The 23,525-nt window shown below is 35.6% G+C and overlaps 1 protein-coding gene across 4 annotated transcripts in view; it reads left to right on the plus strand.

Moving 5' to 3' along the window:
* The window catches only part of LOC116170501 (bcl-2-related ovarian killer protein homolog B-like), a 52,138-nt gene that overhangs the window by 4,362 nt on the left and 24,251 nt on the right, over positions 1-23,525 (plus strand). Inside the window, exons 1-2 of one of the 4 annotated variants that reach the window (XM_031486948.1) lie at positions 19,133-19,489; positions 21,994-22,095. The exons of 1 other annotated variant lie outside the window; for it this stretch is intronic. The gene's annotated coding sequence lies outside the window, so the exon portion shown is untranslated. Of the gene's footprint in view, positions 1-19,132; positions 19,490-21,823; positions 21,937-21,993; positions 22,096-23,525 lie in introns of those variants that run through there. 2 more of the 4 variants (XM_031486949.1, XM_031486947.1) reach the window with 2 other exon arrangements.

Genomic DNA, 23,525 nt, shown 5'->3' on the forward strand with positions numbered 1-23,525 from the left:
ACAAAATGGTTAATGCGATATTGAAATTAAGGATTAATCGTGTGTCTGCACGAAACAACGAATCTGTCCTTTTTAATTAATGTTGAATGTATTCAGTGTTTGTTTGAGCCTCTAAAATTGGGGTTCGTTAACGTGGAATTAATTTTAACGATTTCTGAAATATGGAGACATACTCTGTAATGGGATTTATCGTATTTATTTTGCTTTTTATTACTTATTCATAGTCATTTTCGAAAACTTGTTACGCCCAAATCGGCGTCTTTTCAGAAACAATGACGCGCAGTAATGAGGAATAATTTTCTGAAACTATACTTTCGAAACAACTACTTTCGTCTCTAAAAAGGGTGAAGAAATTGTGATTTTCATCTCTAGTGAGGAAAGTAAAAAACAATTGCTGCGTTAATCTTAATAATGACATTTAAAATTGAAACATACCCGAGTCTAGATTGCTATGTGTCAAACTTCATTATTGCATACGATAATTTTTAAATTTTGATTGCAGTTTCAGAAAAAATTGTGTGTAAAACTTGAGAAGAAAGTGTTTTTCAACTCCACTTTCTTTTCTAGTTGTACAAATACCTAATTTCAATTCCAATAATCGATAACTTGTCTAAATTGGAAACCGGAAGTAATTGGATCGTAAGTAATTTTTCCTCATGGGAAATTGGTAAGAATTTTTCCATACAGTATGTTGTGTATTCCTTTAGGGGTTGGTCATTATGATCCGAGTAGTAACTAATCTAAATAATCACTGAAGTTAATTGTTTAGTTTGTTTAGTTCTGAATAACGTAAAATATTGCAATGGATAACTTTATTACAAAAATTCTAAATAATAAATTGTTAAAATAATACCTACAATTATATGCATGGTGGAAATTTTGTCCGGAACAGGGTATATTATCTTTAAAGTAACATTTTTTTAAAGAAGCTTTCTTAAAGTATTCAATCTACGTACTTTAAATTTGTGGTCAGTGGCGTACTTCTGCATATAGTCAAGGGCAACCACTACTTTTTTTTATGGTTTTTTTTTGAATTGTTGAAGTAAATCAAATTAAACAGCAAGAACAATCTGACTTGTCTCCTATAAGAAATCGTAAGACGAATGGTTAATTTTTAAAATATTAGTCATTGGCGATAAGAAACGAAAGCGGATGTGACGCATTCTTTCCGGGAAATATGACGAGTGTTCGAGAACATTCTAGAAGATTCGGAAGCATTCGAAAAATTTCGAGAAATATTGGGCGTTTGCTATATAGTGTGTTCAAGATAACAATGGGGAAATTGGAAACCATAAGAGATACACACAAGTTGTTCTGACCCTGCTTGAAAAGATATCAAAAAACAAATGAATGTATGTATTATTGTATGGATGGCATTTTACAGGCACATACGTTTTTAGATGGTATCAACAGCCGTCTCTGTGACCTATCGTCAGTCGTGGTATAGGTAACTGCCGGGGCTGCCAGTTTATATTCCCCCAAAACGTTGTAGTCAGGAAATGTTCTGTACTACAAAAAACTGGCAAGTTGTGGGATTTGAACTCACCACCTATGAGGTTAGGGTCCGAGTCTTAAACCGTTACGCCAGACTGACTACAAAATAACACTTCCTCATAGGCACTTTTAAGCTCTTCATATTTTTATTATACTTTGCGTGACCTCTAGTGGCAGAATATAAAAGAACTACGGATACCAATAATAATCTAAACTACAACGAATTTAAAGAAAAAATATACAGATGGCGAATAGGATATCTGAAAGGAATATTTAACTAGCAAAAAAATACTCGAAAAAATATGTGCAGTGAAAGCAAAAAAAAACGATACAAAATATTATAATTTAACCTCACCACAGCTGGCGGGTGTATTAAAACCAAATCGCTTCAATAATTCAAGTAATCATTTCTTACAAGTTTAAACGTTTTAATTCACCATCCCTTAAAAACGTTCTGAAGTTTTCGAAAAAGTTCCATGAAAATGCACTTAATGTAATCCCAGAAACGATTTCTGTGGCCTTCTCTTACTTTTATCATGACACGGGACTGGAGAATTTGGAGAGTTTGATCTAGCTAGGCTATTATTTCGTATTTACTTATTAAATAATTTACCCAACCCTCCAATAGTTTACGTCTCGTTTTACGTATTTGAAAGGGGTCCACTTTTATTGGCTACTGTTTAGGAATGTTTTATAAGGCACGCGTTCGAAACGGCCGCAACTTATCCATCCCTACTGTAAAATTTATATATTCTATAGCTTCGGCAGGAAAAGCGGTTAGGGTAAATTTAGTAAAGACGTATCGAAAATAAGAGGGTACTTATGTTGGAATGTTGTTACAATAAGTGAATTAGGGGCAATAACAATTATTGGAGCTCATTTGTGTCTGTACAAAGTTTTGTTGGCCCATAAATAAAGTTCGCCGTGAGTTTCGTGAACTGTAAATTATTGTGCGAAGTTCGTTCGTGCGGAATTTGAAACCGCAAACGACAATGCGAATTGTATAGTATGTAATGCCATCGCACAAAAACTAATTCTCATGTGTCTCTAGTAAACTTTTCGTTTGATAAAGGTAAATTAATTAGATATAGGTATGTGTAATTAACGCCTATTGAATAAAAAATTAACTTTTAACGTGATCTCAATGCTGAGATCTTCAACCAATTGACGGACAATTTTGGCAATCAGATCATTGGGACTTGAACTACATTTTTAAGATGCTCACAAACAGTGACAGTCAGGAAGTTACTTTTGGGAAAATCTCTCCCCCTACGGTCCTACCCAATACACAACATACTAAAACCACAGCTTACTTACTATCCAGCTCCGCAACTCTCGAGCGGCGCCTTTGATCTGGCGGTCTACAACCAAGCGAGATGGAATGGTGCGCACTTTCTCGCGCTTGGGGTAAAAGTCGGGGCCGGATTAAACGAATTTTCATCACACGGTAGCTTCACAGTACCGTAGTAGGTGATTTTTGTGCTGTATTGTAACAAAGACTATCCTCATAGTCTTTGATTGTAATGTGAACGTTTAGAATTTGCTGTACAATATTACGTAATATTGCAATGAAAGTAGGGTTAGGTGTTTAATACATTTTATTGCCTAATTGAATTGAATTCGGGACAATGGCCAACGTGGCAACACTGGGCTTGATTGCACGCCAAACAGGCAATGTAGTCTTTTACCCCAAGAGGCGGGGCATAAGCGCTGCGCGCGTAGATCGGCGCAAACCGCTCCCGCCAAGAGAGTTGTGCAGCTGGATAGTAAGTAAGCTGTGCTAAAACTCTTATCTACGACCGGAGAAAAACATGAGATAAACTTTTCAAATATTACGCAAATAATTTCGAGATGTTCTTTATCTTATAACACGGAATTTTCTTACAATTCAATAAACAAATTACAATGCGAGTAGAATAGTTATTTATGCAATGAGTGTATAAATGAGGCGTTTTATTGGTGAGTGAGATGTTTAGTCCACGAGCGCAGCGAGTGGACTCAATTCGAACGAACCAATAATCGCCGATTTATACATGAATTGCATACAACGTTTTTTCGTCGACTTCACTGGGGTAGGTAATTTTAAATTCAACTTCAAGAAATTACAAACGAAATGGGGGTTTACAGTGTAGTTGAATTCCGCAGTTCTAATTTAATAAGCGTGTACCTGAAACCATAAAACATTTTTTTGGACAGTAAAAGTTTATTTAAAAATAGAGGCTGATTAGCAAAAAAATAATGAACATGTGCGGTTTTAAAGGTTTATTCAAAACGATATGATTGTGGCGGGCTCTGTGACGTAATAAGCCCGACCAATCAGCTCCTAGAACCATTCAGATGACATAACGACTTGGCAATATTGCAGGAGAATGGCATTTATAACTTGCGTCATCTGTCACAGGCACTTGTCACTTTCGTGCTAGATGCAGTTAAACATCCCTCTCAAAACGTCAAATGTGACAAACGTCAGACCCTCGGGTAAGGTTGCCAGCTCACTTCTACGTGATTGGTTGTAGGTTTGTGACGTATTTAGTCTGAAGCGTTTCAAATTCGGACTAAAAACACAGCTTTTCAATAATTTATTTTGGGTTTATTTTACTCGCAAATAAAAATTGAGGACACACGGGTCTTTTTATTTTTAATGTACATACTTTGTGGATCAGAAATAAAAAATGAAGGCGGGATGAGCCCATTATGAGCTCCGACGATTTTTTACTAAATTACAGCTATTGTCGTTGCTATAGTAATGTGTTGTTTTATGCTGTACCGTCAGTCCACAGAATAAGACCTTCACAGAACAGAAACATAAATGGCGCTAAATTGTCACTGATTACAGCGTTTCCCGTGGTTGTACGGAGAACTATTTATCGCAGACTCAAATATTTTTTTGCAAAACCTGTAATTTTGCTCGTTACAGGAAATATTTTTACCGTCGATTTTATACGTACACAGGTTTTACACATGTCAATTTTGACTTTTGAAAGATTTAAAATATGAACAAGTTATGTGACCGTAAAAAGTGTTGTGTGGCGGATTGTAACAATAAAATATCAAAAAGGCATCGTTTCCCACATTTTGAAACAGATTGTTTTGTGCATGAAACGCGAAGAGGATTGAAATGTGCTATTATTTCTTTCCTATTTATGCAAGGTAAGTAACAGGTACAAATTGAGGCAGAATTATTACCAACTGTACCTATAGGCGCAAAAGGGTGTAGACTTGAGTTTTATGTACAGATGTAGATACTTATATTGTAATTCGTTTTAGATAATTCAACGCTTCTCAAGTAACCAGTAAGCACCAGGATCAAGTTAACATTTGTTGTCAAAAACTTGTGTGACAATTTGCTGAAACGGTTTTATTACCTCTTGGAACAAATAATTTAGTTCTCAAGATATTTTTTAACAAAAATATGTAGTCCAAACAGCAATTAAAACCAAATATTTCGTAGGACAACTCGTTACGTAAGGATCTTTTTGCAAAGTGTTAACTTCTACAAAGCGTACTTACTTCTGAGTTTTATATGTAATTTGTAAACATGTAATTTAAGATGTCTGTGTTAAATAATGTAATGTGATTGTATCTAAATACACTTGCAATTTAACAACTGTGTATTCTTTATCTATATTTGTGATTTAGATCGAATTGGGGAAATTACTTCATGGATTTAGAAGCTGGTCGCCAGATGGCGCTACTCTGATTTTGATGCTTTAGTTCACAGTACACCCACCAGGGTCCGCCAAAATACCATACAAACTAAAGTCACTAGATATAGAAAGTACCGCAATCATCCGCCATTTTTGGGCAAATTTGCTGCCAACTTAAAAAAATTGACAAATAAAATCTGACTAGCTGTAATTTTTTATAACCTAACTTCATAGTACTGTCATGTTTTATAAAAATATATACAGATATCTCCAAACAGGTGGAACAATCCCTAACATTAAAGTTACTAGAATCTGGTAACTTCCGCCATTTTTGGGCAAAAATCATGCGTTCTCTCTCTAACACACGAGCCCAATGGATTGCGGTACTTTCTATATTTAGTGACTTTAATACAAACATAGATATATAAATACCTAGATACAGCCATCCTTAACAAACGTACCTCGGTTTTTAAAAAAACATATCAAAGAAATTTGTACATCTCTCCATTACTTTCTAACCAAGAAGAAACATGTTCTATCTCTTTTTATTGCATTAACAACTATGTCTTACGCGAATCGGACGCTTAAAACAAACTTAGCGCGTCTCATAAGTCATGTGACAGTTGACACATTTCACGATCGCGCGAAATCAAATCTAACTAAAAATATTCGCCCTAAACATGATGGGCGGTTTTTTCCCTAAATATTATGTGATTATTGCGTTATCAATTGAATACGAATAACATTAGTGCTTGCCATAATGATAGACGCGTCCATAATTGTTATTCCTGAAATAGTTTTATTACATAGAGCTACGCCATTCAAATTTGTGATTATGTTTACCTTGTTTGACATGATGTGCTGCAGTGAATTCATTGCTGGCTTGCAGAATATCAAAAAAACCGTAAGTAAGTAAAGTTTATGTTCAACATTTTAATTTTAATTGCATGATTTTAGGCGTAATGGTAACGGAGATTAAGTTGCGACAGGAAGTGAATTAATAATAATAATAATAATAATAAATATGCTTTATTATGCAGTATATATGCAGCATAATCTCAGGGCGAGGTTCAGCATCGCTGTTCTTCCACCTAAACCCTGAATTAAATAACAAATAACAACAAAAATGTTGCTTATTACTAACTAAACCTATCATTCTGTGATTCTAAATAATATTTTACTATGCATCCAATCCAAAACAAAAATCTAATTATAAAATTAATACAAAAAAAAAAAAGTGAACAGGGTTTACGAAATTATAACAACTTAAGCATTAGAATTAGTTTCAAATATAAATATGCTCAAATAAGAATATGCTCGTCCATTAACATATTACGAATTTTGACTTTAAACGTGTTCGGAGAACTATTTACTAACTCGGTTGACAAACAGTTGTAATAACGATACACATTATATGAAAATGACCTTTGAAATAAAGCAGTAGAATTCGTTTCCAATTATCATTTTGGCCTATATGATGTTGATGCAGTGCGTTTGTATCATGATCACAAAGAAGGATCCGTGCAATATTCTTAGGAAAACGAGATTTATAGACTGTGTGTGCGTGCAATATCAAATTTTGGTCGCTACGCGTCTTGCCTACCTTTCGGCATATGTCCAATCAGTGGGGTTTCTTTTTAAAATTATAGTGCTAATTGTAGTAAGTAAGCTATACACGTGTACATTTATTTAAAATAAATACAACATCTTAACAATGATGATAATACTCATTTAGTGAACATTCATTACGTTTGTAAAAGTTCACAATCCGAATCATCGTCAGATGAAATTGACAAATCCGAATCATCACTGTCATTATTAACACTTATTATAAAGTTCAGAAACATCAACCAATCCTTCTCTTTTAAATTAATCACTCTCCACATGGTCACACACTTTCTTCCAGTTGTCAGCTGTAATTTTTTCAAATTCTTCATTTGCCAGCTTTCTAAGTAACATCTTCCATTTTAAATGTAACATTTCTTGCTTCTATGCGATTTAAATAAATAAAAACTGTTTATTTATGTTGTAAAGTCTCAAATGTGATAATTTTCTGTGTGATTTGTACTAACAATTTGATTGACAGTTATAATAATTAATGCGAATCTTGACTTCTATGCTCAGGGTACCTCTATAAAGGATAGCGCTATACGTAATCAATGTGCCGAAAGTGATGGTAATAGATGGTACGTCCTTTTGAACTATGTTGGGGTATGGCTGTATCTATGTATTTATATATCTATGCATACAAATTTGTAACATTGCTGTTTCTATTCTGAGAAGGCCGTATTCTGTGCGTCAGTCCTCGGAATCGCAGTGGAAGATTATGTTGCTTGCTCTGCTGCGGAGACGATTTTAACATTATATCCACTCATATCAAAAGAAACTTATTGGAACGGTTTCGATCAGTTCGGCAATTGATGGAATACAATGAATTTGAAAGGAGATATTTCCGAAAATGTCACGTTGACATTTTACCTTGGAAAGGTAGGTACGTGAAATTAGAATATAATTAATTCTTTTGCAACTGTACTAAAGTACGTGTATTAACAGTTAAAGATATGGAAAAGTTCATCCCTGTGGTCGACGTACTCAATGTTGAAGGTAAAATAACTGAATACCTTAACCATACCTTATCCGAGGAGCTACACATGCATCCATCAGGATATGCTTTGCTGAGATCGTTTGGCGACCATACTGGCTGCTGATCTCACTACATTAAAACCGACATTAAAATGGTTAGGTGGATGGAAGTTCTCAGCTGTTGCCGAAAGTGAATTGTTATACAATGCGATCAAAAATGATTGGCTGTCTAGTCGCCTTTGGAATTTTTGTTTACATGGGAAATCCTATTTAACTTGAACTTCCTAAGGCGACTCGACAGCCAATCATTTTTGATCGCCCGATATAATTGTCATTTCCCTTTAATAAAATGGTTGTTATGTATAAGTGGTTGCTAACGATTAATGGTTGCTAACGTATAATGGTTGGTTGCTAACCATTAGTGGTTGCTAACGATGAATAAGCTTCATCATTGTACTCGTCACTAAGGAGTAATTTATATTGTTATCGAGAGGTCGACGAAAAACGAAAATTAAACATCGTCTACAGATTCACAGAACGGACTACATCTTTTTGCGAGTGTCTTATTAAATATTTGCAAAAAAGTATTTATGCGGGGGCAAATTTTTTGGGCACGACTTGTCCGGGTGCAAAATGTTCAGGGCGAGAAATATCATGGAAGCGAAATTTTCTGGTACGAATTGTCCGGCCTTCAATATACTGATGAAAAATAAGGAGGCATTATAAACAGATACATACCATTAAATCAATGAAAGTGTAATTACACCTACTCGTAAAATTTGCATTAATATGTATACTTGATATAAACTAAATTTCTCTATAGTCTCTTCAATTCCTTGGAGGAACCTTTGAATATTATATTCAAAGGAGGAACTAAGTACAGAATAATGAAAAGTAGTGCCACATAAACCGCAGTGAAGTACCCTACTGAGTAGTGTGGCTGTCAAAGCAGTAGGAATTATGAATTCTACTCATAGTTTCAATACAAGGCTTTCCCCAAACCCGCAACGTAATGCTAGTAGATTCAGTTAACGTATATGGTACACATATGAATTATGTAAATGCGTTGAGGCCGTAAAACAAAATTGAATGCGTTTCCGGTGCTCCATAAAACGGAAAAGCTCAAAATTCAGTTTATGCATTAGTATGAGATGTGAATGGGACAAGTTCCTAATATCACAAGTTGATTTCTCAGTCATGGAGATCGTTATTTTTCATATCACCTACTGTTCAATTTAATGACGCCCGTCTGCACTTCTGTTCCAGATTGAGTTTATCAGGGATCGTTTGTATGCCGTCTTGCAATATCGTTTTAGACATTGACTGATGGTAATGAACGACATAACTTGAATTTGTAATAGGTACATTACGTAACTAATAGCATAATGTTTGTAATTTGCAAGGACATCAGTGCTGCTAAGTAATTTTATTTCATCTATTGGAGAAATGTGGTTGTCAGATTGTTGCTATTGTGCGAACGCGCAGACGTTTATTTTCCTATGGCAAGGAATTTCGAAATTTAATAATGAATTGTATTATTGAAAGAGGACTTCTGAAGGAACATTGTGAAGTGTATAATTACTGAATATTAATCACTCGTGTGTACAGCAATTTTAAGAGACTCGTTTATCACAATTTCGGGCTGTTTCTCGCAAATTGCAGTTCGGGACGTTATACAAAATTTGCAACGGGCGATTTGGGACTTAATCAATTAAGTGTTGTTAATTTTTTCGGAGCGGAAATATTGATTAATTAAGATAACGTAAAGTTTTTGATTTGCATAAAAAATAACGATCGGTTCTCTTTGCATTAAATTTTATTGAAAGTAATCAGAAAAATTCAAGGAATCGATTTTTGTAGATTGTCCGAATGGAGTAAAATTGTGCGGTAGAAAATAGTTATGTTTGAATTTTGGATTTTTCTCTCTGTTGAATATATTTTTTCAGTTTAAATGAGAATATTTCTATAAATGAGCCATAGTGTAAAATTGCCATATTTTTTGTTATGGGATTAAATAGGAGTAAATTAGGAAAGAAACGTAGCCACGACGAGGAACGTGTATTTTAATTAATACAAGCAAGGGTTTTCAACCCCTGTATTGCAACAAATAGTTACAAATTTAAGGAACGGCAACTCCAAAGATATATATTGTGTTGACAACGTCTTGTAGACGTTTTGTTTGGTTTCAGCACCTTTAATAAGGTTGGTATTGCGGAATATTTAATTTTTTAAAGTAAAATTTGTGGGTTTCTACGAATAAACACAAAGTGTGATCGTTTCGTTTGAATTTATACTTCGGCATTTGTTTTTCCTTTTAGAAATCCGTGTAATTTTTGCTTTAATTTTATCGCTTTTGTAAATTGTTTAATAATTTAGATAAGGTGCTAGAAAGGTGGTCGAATTCTGCGTGATTTATAAAAGGTTTTATCTGGTCGTTTGCGATAAGAAGTATAATTGTAAGGTGAAATTTAATTATTTTCAAGATAAGAAAGCCTTTCTACAAAGTTTGTCATTCATCAAAAGTAAAAATTATCTCTGACCAATTTTCTCATCTAATTCAAACTAGTTTTTGTTTGTGATCAAGATCCAGTTTGATAAGGAAGAAGTTCCGAAGTGTAGTGTAGGACTCAAATGATCTCAAATAATTACTTCAAACGCATTTAAAAAATCAGGGCCAAACGTCGATATTATTGATGGAGCAATTAGTATTCAGTTCGGAGATTGCTGTGAAAAAGATGAAATGAGGCTTTCGTCGTAATAATCTTGCCTTTAGCAGTTTATTTGCATCTTCCGGTGACGTCACAGTTACACCTGCTGTTGGAGTCTTGCATTCTACGTACATATATTAAATAAACTTAATTGCGTTTGAGTTTCTCTGAACAATTCCTTATACCGTTCTATGTAATCAAACGTTCCATCAAGGAGTAGACGATAATAAAAATATTACTTTGAATTTTGGTCTCAACGGCCTTTTCGAGCTCAGAAAGGACGCTTCCCTGCCTTATCTGTAACAGATAACAACACAAACGAAGAATGGCTTCATGGTTCAGTGATAGAGCGCTGGGCTATAAATCCGGAGGTCGGGTGTTCGAACCTGGGTCTGTGGCAGAGATGGGAATTACCTTAGACCAGTTTCGAGCATTCTACCGGCCACTGCGAATTAGGTTTTCCTGCAGTTTTCCTAATTCGTAAGGTAAAGTAGTATAGAACAACTTAAGACCTTCTGCAGAGGCACCTCTATAAAGCATTATGCGGGTCACTCTGTAATTGGGCCCAAGCCTGTTGAGGGTCCATAACAAGAGGGGGATAATAAATAAATAAAAGGGATAGTGAATAGCGCGGCACATAAATATTGCAATGTCTAACGTTCGACACTAATCAGGTAACACCAATACTAAAACCGTACTTACACTTCATAAGAACCATAATAATTCAATTTACGTTAACTAAACAAAAGCAAAATTTTTATCGACCACGAATCGTCCGTACAAATCGGTGAAAAAGCATAAACTTGACGTTAACTTCAAGAAAACTACTCTACGATGCACAAACTACAATGATCTAATTAATTCAAATTGTAAATAAACTGGCACGAACATATTTTCGTAACGACACAAATAACGTAAATAAACATGACAGATATCGGTTTTGGAATAGGTCTCGATGACTCTAAAAACTAATTTACAATGCACCGGTAACTAAATATATAACAAAGTTAATCTCAAGGCTACAACGTAATAAAACTAACAGGAATTAATCTTCGGCCTGACAAAAGTGACGTAGACAAAGTCGAAGTATCGGAAGATATTCTTTGTAACGACAAAAAGGTAATGTACGTAGCCTGTAAAAGGTTTCGTTAATACTTGCAGTTAAACAGGAACAACAATTCAAATCTGTGTAAATACCAGAAGAGAAAATTAGGAGAAAACGATGAGCGTAGGAAAGAACAATCAGAGAAGACAAATCGATAAAAAATACGATTATGAGTAATGTTGAGTCAAATCTGTACATACCTCACAACGTAATTAGTTCCAAATATAAATCCACTAATCGTATTCAATGGAGCAGCCACAACACATCAGAAATAGAGAGAAAAACTCCGAAAAACTATGGTAATACCCACTACAAATAAGCCCTTTTCAGGTAGACAATAAGTCCAGTAACAGTAATGGCGTATTAAGAAAGAAGTACAAGTAATCACTATGAAAGCAGGATTTTCTCTAAAAGGAACAAGTACAGCTTGAGAAAGGAATAATGGATAGATGGAAAGAGTACTTCCAAGAACTATTGAATAGACACGAACGGCAGGAAAAAAGTCAACAAGAAAGGATACAGGCTAACATAGACGAAGGAGATTTGGGTATCGAGATAAGTATAGAAGAAGTAGTAGACATAGTGAAAAGTTTGAAGTATGGAAAAGCGCCAGGACACGACAAAATAACAACTGAAATGATTAAGCGACTAGGGAACAACGGCATGGAAATGCTATGTGAATTACTCAATAAGGCTTGGCACAGTGGTGAAGTTCCAGAAGACTGGAAAGTAGGTATAATCATTCCGATACATAAAAAAGGGGATTCAAAAGATTGTAAAAACTACAGAGGAGTAACACTGCTAAGTACGGTTGCAAAAATTTACGAAAGTATATTAGAAAGAAAACTGAAACAGGCAATAGAGTATCAGCTGGAAGAATCGCAAAGTGGATTTCGGAAGGAAAGGTGCATCCAGGATCACATATTTACAATTAAACAAATCACAGAAAAAGCTCTAATACAACAGAAGGTCGTGTATTTGGCATTTGTAGATCTCGAGAAGGCATTCGACAGCGTATCGCAATCTCTTGTTTGGGAAAGTCTAGGAAGAAGAGGAATAAATGGAAAACTCTTAAGAGGAATCAAAAGTGTGTACACAGAAAATAAAAATTATGTGCGAATAAGTAACATGAAGTCAGATAAATTTGAAGTAAGGGAGCGACTAAGACAAGGGGGGGTATTAAGCCCGACATTATTTATAGTAGTGATGGACGATATTATAAAAGCGACATGTGATAAAACTAAAAAAGTGCATATAGGGTACAATAAACTAAGGCCGGTTCGAATAAGTGAATGTGTATTCGCGGACGATATAACAATTTGTGCAAAAAGTGAAAAGGACTTGCAACTAAATCTAAAAACATGGAATGAAGAACTGAAGAAAAGGAAGATGAAAATAAACCCTCAAAAAACAAAAGTAATGGTAATAGGAAGAACAAATATTACAATGCACATAACAATTGATGAAGAAAGAATAGAACAAGTTGACAAATACAAATATCTGGGAGTCATAATTCAACGAGAGGGGAATATGGAAGAAGAAGTTAATGAAAGACTGAGTAATGCAGCAAAATTATATCACACCTTGAGCAAGACATTTTTAGCAAAACGAGAGATCACAAACACGACAAAGATGGCGGTGTATAAAACGGTTTATAGACCGATTCTAACATTTGGAGGAGAAACATGGAATCTCACGAATAAAAGTAAAATTCAAGCCATGGAAATGAAATTCCTTAGGAGGATATTAGGCATTACACGAAGAGATAGGGTCAGAAACGAAATTGTGAGAGCGGAACTCGGAGTGGAACCAATCATACAGAGGGTGGAGAACCAACAGCTGCGGTGGTTTGGGCATTTAAACAGAATGCACGACAACTTGCCTGTAAAACAAGTTTGGGAATCACGGCCACAATCTAAAAGAGGTAGAGGGAGACCAAAAAAGACGTGGAACGATCAACTGACAGCAATTTTGAAATCTCGAGGTACAACATGGGTAGAAGCTAAGAGACATTCAAAAAATAAAGAACAGTGGAAAGAATTTTGTAAATAGTACTTAATATGATTAATTACACTAGAATTAGAATTTATTTAAATTGTAAATACGTAAAGTTAAAATTGTAGTAATCCTCACACTCTAGGGTAAGAGGTTATTTTGATAATATATGTATATACAGCTTGTATGCAACACGAAATTAAAGAAGAAGGAATAAAATGGAAGGCAGAAAGGTACACTCGGATGGTCTCTAACGGCAAAAATAAAAAACTATTGTAAATGAAACCTATAACACTCGACTAACTACATCTAATGTAAGCGGATTTACAAAGGAAATACCTAGATGGCGCAACGACGCCACTATTATGGAATTTTGAGAGGGTGTCTCTTTAGTTCCTCAGGGATCAATCCTGGGTCCTATTTTATGTTTAATTTATATCAACGACTTGCCATTGTCACTACTCCCAAATATTACCCGCATACTCTATGCAGATTATGCAACTTTGGTCGTGACATTAACACACAGGATAGTGTTAGACATATTACTGTGACTTGTGTTTGAGCATGGAACTGAAATTGAATGAAGGTAAGACAAATATTTTCCCATTGTCCTTAAAGAATATTGATATCTCCGTCAATCGCATTCCAGGTGTCAATCTACGGGCCGTTTCATTGAGCGAAAGTCTACATAGTGATAATGCTGGTGAATAAATCCTGAAGCGGTCATAACACGTCGTCTACAGTAATGAGAACGGCATAGTATCTTTTTTAGTGGCTTAAATATTAATAAGTGATAATGAATAAACCAAGAAGCAAAACCGACTTTTGAGAATTTTAATTAATTCGAATTTATTAGGTATGAAAATTAAATTTTATTCGCCGTCGAATATCCGCAGTGTAGGTACCTCTATATTTATTACATTCTGCTGTGTACAGGTAGCCATCACCTAACTTTGCTGCCTACATAAAGCTTTATTGTTCGATACAAGCTTATTACGCGTTATATCTACCAAAATTAGTTTGAACAGAATTGATGATCGTACTGAAAAATAATAGATAGCAAAAAAGAAATCACCCAATGTGTTTTTCAGTTTGTTCCGAAGCTAATTTCATAGGAGTGGTAGGCCCATTTATCATTGTCTTCGGAGTTTGTTTTTGTTGTATCATTTCTCTCGCTATTATAAATTGATGTCTATGAATGTAGAATGTTGAAATACAAGTAAAACAACAGAAGTGGTATACTCGGGATTCCCCCCATTACAGTTGGTAATGAATACTCCATTCTAAAACGCATTTTTTGTATGAATAAACACTTTTTTCTTCATCCCTTATGTTTAAAATATAAGGGTGAACTCGGAAGGTAAATTTTCAGTATGCTTACTCTTAATTTCAATGTTTGAAAATATTATTGTGGTTCAGTGGTGTTTTTGTAATACATTTTGTAACTTCAACGGCCACAGCAGTTCCAGTGCTTCCACCAAAGTGTCACAAAAGATGGTTGACGGGACACAAAATGGCGCCAACTGCCGGCCTCGTGCATGAAAGAAAAGCGAGCGGGCCTTATACGGGTTGTAATTCTGAGGTCGAATTTTTACAACTCCAGCCAGAAGTTTTGCAGAAACAAAAATTATCAATGTCTCGTGCCCGGTTAATGAACCATAAATCAGTTAAACTATCGTTACTTTGTAAGTTTATACGTTAACGGATTGGAGGTCCAGACGTTTTTAGATAGCCATTCATAATTAAATTAATACAGTATATCGGCTGGGTTTTCAGGCAGAAAATCTAAAGCAAAAGTTAAATGAATGTATCGTCTCTATTTATCTGAAATGCATTTAAGTCCCTTCATTTTCCAAGTACGCTAATGGAACGTACTTCAGGTTAGGTACACATTATATTTAATAAAGGTAAAAAGTTGGATGCGCTTGGAAACAATCCAGTGGTCGATACTTTCGCGTTTATCCCGTATGTTGTTGCGGACTGCCGGATTTTTCATGAGTATTGCACTGTACATATATTCAAAACCAGATGCAGTTTATCTCCTCAAAGAAAAAAGTAATTAGGTCGTTGGCATCGTTTCGGAGTTTATAAAGTTGGAACACGTCTCCAACTCTCTGTCAATCGGCCAAAGTTATTTTAGCTAATTAGCTGTAAAATATCGTTCCCGAAGGAACATTAAAATATTGACAGTGTACACAGCTGCTGCTGGTTTCATTAGAGAGCCTTAGATTAGAGTGATTTGGGGTAGTCGAAGTTTCTGTATCGACCAAACCAGTGCATAGGAAAACTCGGCTTTTAGATATTTCTATTGAGATCAGTATCTAGGACATGAGTAAACATCACGTAAGGATAAAGTAAGGGATCTCCTTTGACTTTTCGTATAAGATGTTTTGATAGCGGCTCTATTCTGTTATCGATCCGTATTAATAAAAAAGGCTTCAACCTTTTTAATAAAATGTCTGGTGGTGAGTGGTGTGAGCAGGTGGTGCTATTTCTATTACTTGAACATTGGATGGTAATTTTGATAGGTACATAAAGGCTATAATTATACTACTGGAAATTACGATACTTGTAGGTGTTTTGAGTACACAGTCTGAAGTCGCCTGTCACAGAAGAGAACTTCCTAGGACCGGGTCTCTGATGCTGCCGGCTTCGCATTTAATATTGCCTACAAAAAATATTCACTCGCGAAAGGATACACAGATTATCACTATAATAGCGTAAATTCTAGGATAATACGTTAATGTCATGTTAACGCGTCTGCAGACGATTGAATACTAACAGGAAATAGAAAGAAGTTCTTTACAGTAAGTGCAATTAGTAACAAAGAATGAGTGATCTCGTTTTGTGTTGCAAGGTCGTGCCTTGGGTTTACTATAAAACTATACAGGCTGTATCATTAAAGATATAGAAAACGTAGGTACTTTGTTGGACACTCCCTGTAAATTGAACTCAACCAGTTAGGTACTACATTTTTTGTCTGTAAAGATAAAATATATACTCAAACTTACATTAAACTTTTTTTGTGTTCTCAAAATTAATGAAGTGGGAGTCAAAATATACAGAGAAACTGTCTACCATTTCTTCAGAATTTGTTAAAGTGATTAATTAAAATCTTTCTGTATTTTAACTAAAATTTTGAAGTAAGGAAGATATCTGAAGTACGTAGTAATAAATTTACATATACAGAGATATTCATTAAGAAGTAGACATAGGGATTTATGTGTATTGTTTTTCCCTCTGTCTACTTTTAAATGACAAAATCTCTTCTGAAGGGCGCCTAATTTTATGCAGCCAAAATAACTTCTTAAATCAAATAAAGATCTGACTGTCACATTAATTAATTTAAATATTGTTGCTTTGGGTTCCGTATTTTTATTTTCGTTCGTGTGTGATGTATTCAACTGAAGGAGGAGTTGATATTGTCAATTGACATAGTGCCGAAAATAGTTTAAGGAGCGTAAAATATTTATTTTTTGTTAATCCAAAGCAACAATATTCAAATTAATTAATATGACAGCCAGATGTTTATTTGTTTTAAAAAGTTATTTTAGATGCATAAAATTAGGCGCCCCTCAGAAGAGATTTGATCTTTTAAAAGTAGACAGAGGGAAAAACACACGTAAATCCCTATGTCTACTTCTTAATAAATACCACTGTATAGACCTGAATCCATAAATCTACAAACCTGAATTTATAAACCTAGTTTATGAACCTTGGATGATCTTAAGAATGTAACCACATAAAAAAGTCATTGACCTTGGCTGGCCTTGAAAATGTAATTGTCACTTATAATTGCACAAGAGGTTTGTATTTTACCGAGTAAATTTGGGTTGTTTAGGCAATGAAAATCTGTTGCCTAGCAATTAGACGAGAAAAACTGTCAACTAATAAAAATGCGACACCGCAGGTGGAGCATTTTTAGGTTGACAGTTTTTCGAGTCCAATTGCTAAAAGGAAACAGATTTGAATTGCCACAACCCAAATTTATTCGGTTTAAATACAAACCTCGAGTGTAATTCGGCAGGACAATTTAACGAACAAGAAATTCACCAAACTAATCAATTATTGACAGACGTCAAACTAGTCATATGGGTAAGGATAATGCGATTATTGGTTCGAAAATGAATAAGTGAAAAAACCACTAGTGCATTTGTCGCTGGAAAGGTTGCAGGTAACTTTTGCCGCTGTCAAAGTGACAATTACACTGCGGCTTATGTGATTTTTTATACATGAGTTGAATTGTCACCGCAAAAAATGGGCTCATTGACCTTGGACGACCTTGGTAATGTAGTTTGACACCACAAAAATGGGATCTTTAACCTTGGATGACCTTGAGCATGTAATTTGACAAACAAAAATGTGCTCATTGACCTTTTATGACCTTGAAAAGGTAATTTTACACCCCAAAAAATGAAATATGACAACTAAATCCCGAAATACCGGGATCCCGCAGCATATTTGCGGGATTAATCCCGCACATAAATGGAGCGGGATCCCGCGGGATTTGCGGGACTGAGGAATTTGTCGACCAAGGGGACGACTCTGTTTACTTTATTAATGATACGCATAACGGAGAAGTTATTTTTTAAATAATTGTTAAACTTTTTTCGTTAAAAATGTATCTACTATGATTTTTGAGTCACTTTAGAAGTTCACCTTTTTGTGCTTTACATCAGGTGAGGATTTTTTAATTCTAAGTTAGGCTGAAGGTACTTTTTTGTTAAATATTGTGATAATTAGCGATTTTTTTTACACAGAATGGCTTATTTGCAAATTTATTTCAAGTTTTGCGGGATCCCGCGGGATTAACATCTAACAATCCCGCATATACCGGGATTGAGATTTTGCTGCGGGATTTGCATTCCCTAGTGACTACTTCTTATCGTTCAAGTTAAAAGCTTCTCTCTCGCCTCAAATTTCCGCTTACCGTTACACCACGTGTCGATTCGTATAAATTAAGTGTTTCTTAGTATTCTGACATTATACCTATCATCGTTCCCATAGGGGTAATTTTTTTCCGCCCCAACTTTTACCTCTGCTTTGTTACCACCATACTTTTTTACCGCTAATTTGTTTTAACCCTAATAAATTTTACTACTTGTTGTTAGGTTAGGAGATTAGCTTAGGTACGGTTGTTAGGTTTAGCCTTCCCCTTGAATAATTTTACCTAGTGGTTAAGAAGAATTGGTGGGAAAAAAGGAAACCTGGCAAAAATGGAGGAGAATCCATCTTTTAATTAAAATGATGAATACAAAAAGTTGTCACAAATTTAATGGAAGCCTTGTAAAAACAAGGTTCACGTTTGGGTTTGAACCCGCATCGTCGTTACAATCGGAAAGCGGCGGTTAGGATGCTGAGCGAAAAATTACAAAAGGAACCAACGCAACCCACGTCACAGCGTCACTTCTCTCCGTCGTAACCCGACACCAATAGACGCAAATTGTCGTCTTTGGAGAAAACGTCTATAGGATTTTAGAATTTTAAGGATAATTAAATACAAAATATAATTTTTATGTAAACATTTTTGTATGTATAACAAGTGCGCTTATTTTATGCTTTATGGTGCGCAATTATATTCTTGAATTATTTATGCGTTTTTATTCAGTCCTTGTAAAGACCTTCGCGATAATATCTACTACATGGTAGAGGCTTGAGTCGATCGACTATTTCATTCACGTGTTGACTTTGGTTTTGGGAGTATATAAACGGAAATTTGCGCGAAAAGACTAATTTGAGCCGAACGCGATATTTTAATAATCTGCAGCGAACAATGATTGCGTAAGCTCTCATAGTGTTACGTTATACCTATTTTATACGTGAAATAAAGTGATCACCTTGTACTTTTTATGTCTATTTTAAATGATACAAAATTGACCGTAAATTATAAAGTTAACGTACCGAGGTATAATAGACATGGCCGTTAGGTCCAGAATAAATTATCACTCGTCTAAATGGTAATGTTTCCAAAGCGTATCAATCAACTAATTATAAAGATTTATTGTGCGTTACCAATTCGTATGTGTTTATTGTTCGGCGCGTGGGAGTAATGTAACAGATACCTGCATCGTTTTGAACTATTCAGTAGTAACTATTTATTTTTTGCAATAAAAAATCTTGGAAGCCGATAATCATCAGAACTGAAGGTTCAATGGATACCCCCCGTATTAGCGGAGCTCCGCGCCCTGCCGAGATTTGTTCTGGGATGAAGACATCATTTGAATATGCTGAATATACTTTTATTCGATTTTCTTAAGAAAGAAAAAAGTCGTATTGCGCATGCGCAACACAAATTTTTTTCGGTATTCGTTTTACTTTTATCCAAGGTGCCTACATACAGAATTTCATGCAATTCGGTTCATAACTAACGGAGATGCCAAAAAGGCCTTCTTTATTTTTTCCCCTACATTTCCAATTCAGGGACTCCGATTTATAAATTTCATTAAAAATGCACCTGCAAAATTGTATCATCGGTCCATCCGTTCTCTTTTAAATCGATGGGCATACAGCCATCAAGCGAGCGAGCGAGTTCACCATAAATCGGAAACCTTCCAGTTATTAATGGACATCCAAATTAGCGGCACATTATTTTAAAGACTGCAGCGTGCTTTCTTTTTGTGCTGGTGAGTTTTTAAATTACGTCTTGCATTTTTTGGGGGTAAGATCGAGCCGTTTCAACGGGTGAGCGGCGCGTAACATCGACCTCCAAAATCAATCTGCAGCCATCGTTAATTTTCAAGCTGATGAAACTTGACCTACGACATAAGTACATTCGGCGACTAACACGAAGAGATTTCAAGGTATTCACGTAATCTTATTAGTGAATTAAACAAAACCACGTACAGTTTCGTAAGTTTTATGTGAGAAGTCGACGAGATTTGCTGAACACCCGGTATCTAGAGCGTTTTAAGTTGGGCGCTTCGTTACTAAGCAGTTTCTGAATGTACTTATTTAGATGAGGAGTGAACTTTGTGTGTTTTTGTTTTGTTTAATTGTTTGTGTTACCTTCCCATAACGCAAGTAAGTTTCGTAGCGAATCGATCCCTATTGCAACCGTTCCTGTAGGAATATTTAAATTGTTTTTACAGCCACCGAAAGCTCTCTTGCCAGGAAAACTCAGGATCGAAACCGAGAAGGTCGTGCAGTTGGAAAATATCAACGTGATAACCGATTGCGCCGCTTGACTTCACATTCCAAATAACAAAAGGGCATTGCTGGACTGTCTAATTTAGAGATTTGATTCCGACTATTTGGATAAGTATAATGGTAATGATAAGATTAATGGCCGTTTGCACCGACAAATTTGAGCGGGGCTTAGCTTAAGCGTAGCTTTAAATCCATGGATTATTGGGACAATGGTTGCTATGGATTTTAAGCTAAGCTCACCTAAATTTTATCGGTGCAAATGGCCATAAGTCGAGATTACATCCGTTAGGTGCGCTCTTAAAAAAATTGAAGTTTGACATCGATCCTATATTTTTCCGATGTCGGGTCGAAATATGTTAAAATTTACATTTATGCACTAATTTTCTTGGGAAACCGACAGAACTAATTCCCTGGATATCCAAGAGGTAACTCATAAGCTTTTTAGACTTCAAAACTGGGTACCGGCAAAGGGAAAGTGATGGGTTTCGATAGTCAAAACTGCCACTACACAGATCTCCGAAACGGAAAGATGTACCAACAAAGAAAACGCCCTTAGTTTGAGCGAGACGCTATCATGAATGGGTTCAAACTAGACGTGAATATCTTCGTAACGCAGCGTCGGAAGTGGGTCGCAAAGGGAAAATCGTAGGTAGTCGAGACCCATTCCAATCGGATCATCCGTCACTGAGGTTTCTTATAACTCGAGAACGGAGCATCAGAAGTAGGTAGATAAAAGGCAAACATATTATCGACACTATTCCCTCCGGAGACAGGAAAACGCTCTAGCGGCCAAACCTTGGCGCCTTCTACTGAGGCGAACTATGACCTAATATTTTGACGTTTGAAGAAAGAAATACCTTAGTCTCAAATTTTTTGCGTTAGCTATTTGTATAAGTATATGTATTCTGATTTGTGTGTAAATAAATCTTGTTCATTATACCTATTATGTAATAGTGTGTTTGTTTTCAATACCTTCCGATAGTTCCATGAATTGCGAGATCTGTGAATTTTTTACCTCTGAAATCAATCAATTACTAACGACAAACAAACAAACAATAATAGTTTTGTTTATTGATTGATGAACTTTATTGATATAGGAAAACGAAGTGTGTTTTTCAAATCTAAGTACTGTAAGCTGGTATAGCAGTGTAAAATCCGTTTTCAAAACCAAATTACTGGCGATATATATCCATATCGCAATTATTAGTGCGTTTGATTGTCCTTTGGAATTACAACATCATCATCAATTACAGATCAGGTTTTTAATTATTCCACCCGTAAGCAAATGTTTACAAGTTTGTTTCTTTTTTTGCAGAAAGCAGGTGCTACTGGACCAGTAAGCGAAGATTAAGGTCAATTCAAGAATAATGTAGGTACTTCGCGGGGATACTTGTGTGCTACTGTCGCTACTGGTGAGGTAAGTTTCCTTTACTTCGTATCTTGTAGCCAAACCAAATGCAAGCGTTTGTAACTAAAACACGATAAAGAATAATCGACCTCGCGCGCATAACAAATTAATTACATGCTCACCAGCCGTAAATGAAACGAATCGCCATTATACAAGTGCTAAAGTAATTGCATCGTTAACAGTTGACTGACTCAGCCTTTAGCTGTAATTAATTGACTTTATTCTTGCACTAATCGATTGGCCGATTAGCTCTATTCAATACTACGAACAACAGATCATTTATTTTTAGCGCATTTTCCAACGAAGTTGGGTGCGATATTGCAGCCACTTTCTCTGTCCGTCCGTCTGTCCGAGGCCTTAACTACTCCTACAGTTCGTTCTTTTTGCATTTGGTAGCATATAGCTCTAGCACCTGAGCCAAGGAAAATCTTGACAATTAAACTGCGCATGCGCAGAGCGCTATGTCAACTTCCTTATTTATTAATATATTTTGTTGAAATTTTAACCACAGATACTTCTGGTGAAGGCAAATATATCGCATATAGTAAATCAGTTGTACGCATGCGCAGACTGCGCTATGGCAACTTTCTTATTTATACAGGTATTTCTTTGAAATTTTAGTCAAAGATGCTTTTAGTGTAAGCAAACATATCGCATATTGTAAACATCAGATTAATGCGCATGCGCAATATTAACTGTTATTTATCGAGATATCTTTTTGAAATTTTAATCACAGATGCTTCTGTTAAAGGCAAACATAACTGATATTGCAAAAATTAGATGTGCGCATGCGCAGTCAGTGCCAACTTCTTTATTTATCAAGCTATTTCCGAGGATATTTCTTTGAAATTTTAACCATATATGCCTCTAGTAAAGAAAATCACAGCGCACATAGCTATGACCTTTTGGGAAGTACTGATCATTCATCGAAAATGCGCTGAAGTTACTCGGGGAGGTTTACCACTAGACCGAACCTGAAAAGTTGAAAAAAAATAGGGATAGTTCATAGGCAACACACACTACTTTCTATCAGAAAACAATAAGTATGTATAGGTACCCAATAATATGGTGTGTATTTGACGTTAGTGTCATTCAAGTGGAAAAAATAATTTTATTATTATCGGGCCACCCCTAAATAGAACTGACATATTCGCATCGTTTTTTCCGAAGGCGAAAGATTACGTTTAACAATTATTTTCACAAAAATTGAGAATTTTATTGTCAATATTTAGGGGTTGATATGTTTAAGATACACAAGAAACGAAGAAACTCCTTTAGCGCAAAAAAGGTAGGTGTGCACAATCAACAAAACAACGGCTGAAGCCATCATTTCGAAGGCAGTAGCTGTGGGGGGAGGGGGTGAGATTCCGGTGATTCGATCAGCGTGAGGATTTCGGGGGAACTCGACCCATGTGGTAACGTGCGTTACTACTTGAACT

Source organism: Photinus pyralis, unplaced genomic scaffold (assembly GCF_008802855.1).
Source record: "Photinus pyralis isolate 1611_PpyrPB1 unplaced genomic scaffold, Ppyr1.3 Ppyr1.4_LG5, whole genome shotgun sequence".
NCBI lineage: Eukaryota > Metazoa > Arthropoda > Insecta > Coleoptera > Lampyridae > Photinus > Photinus pyralis.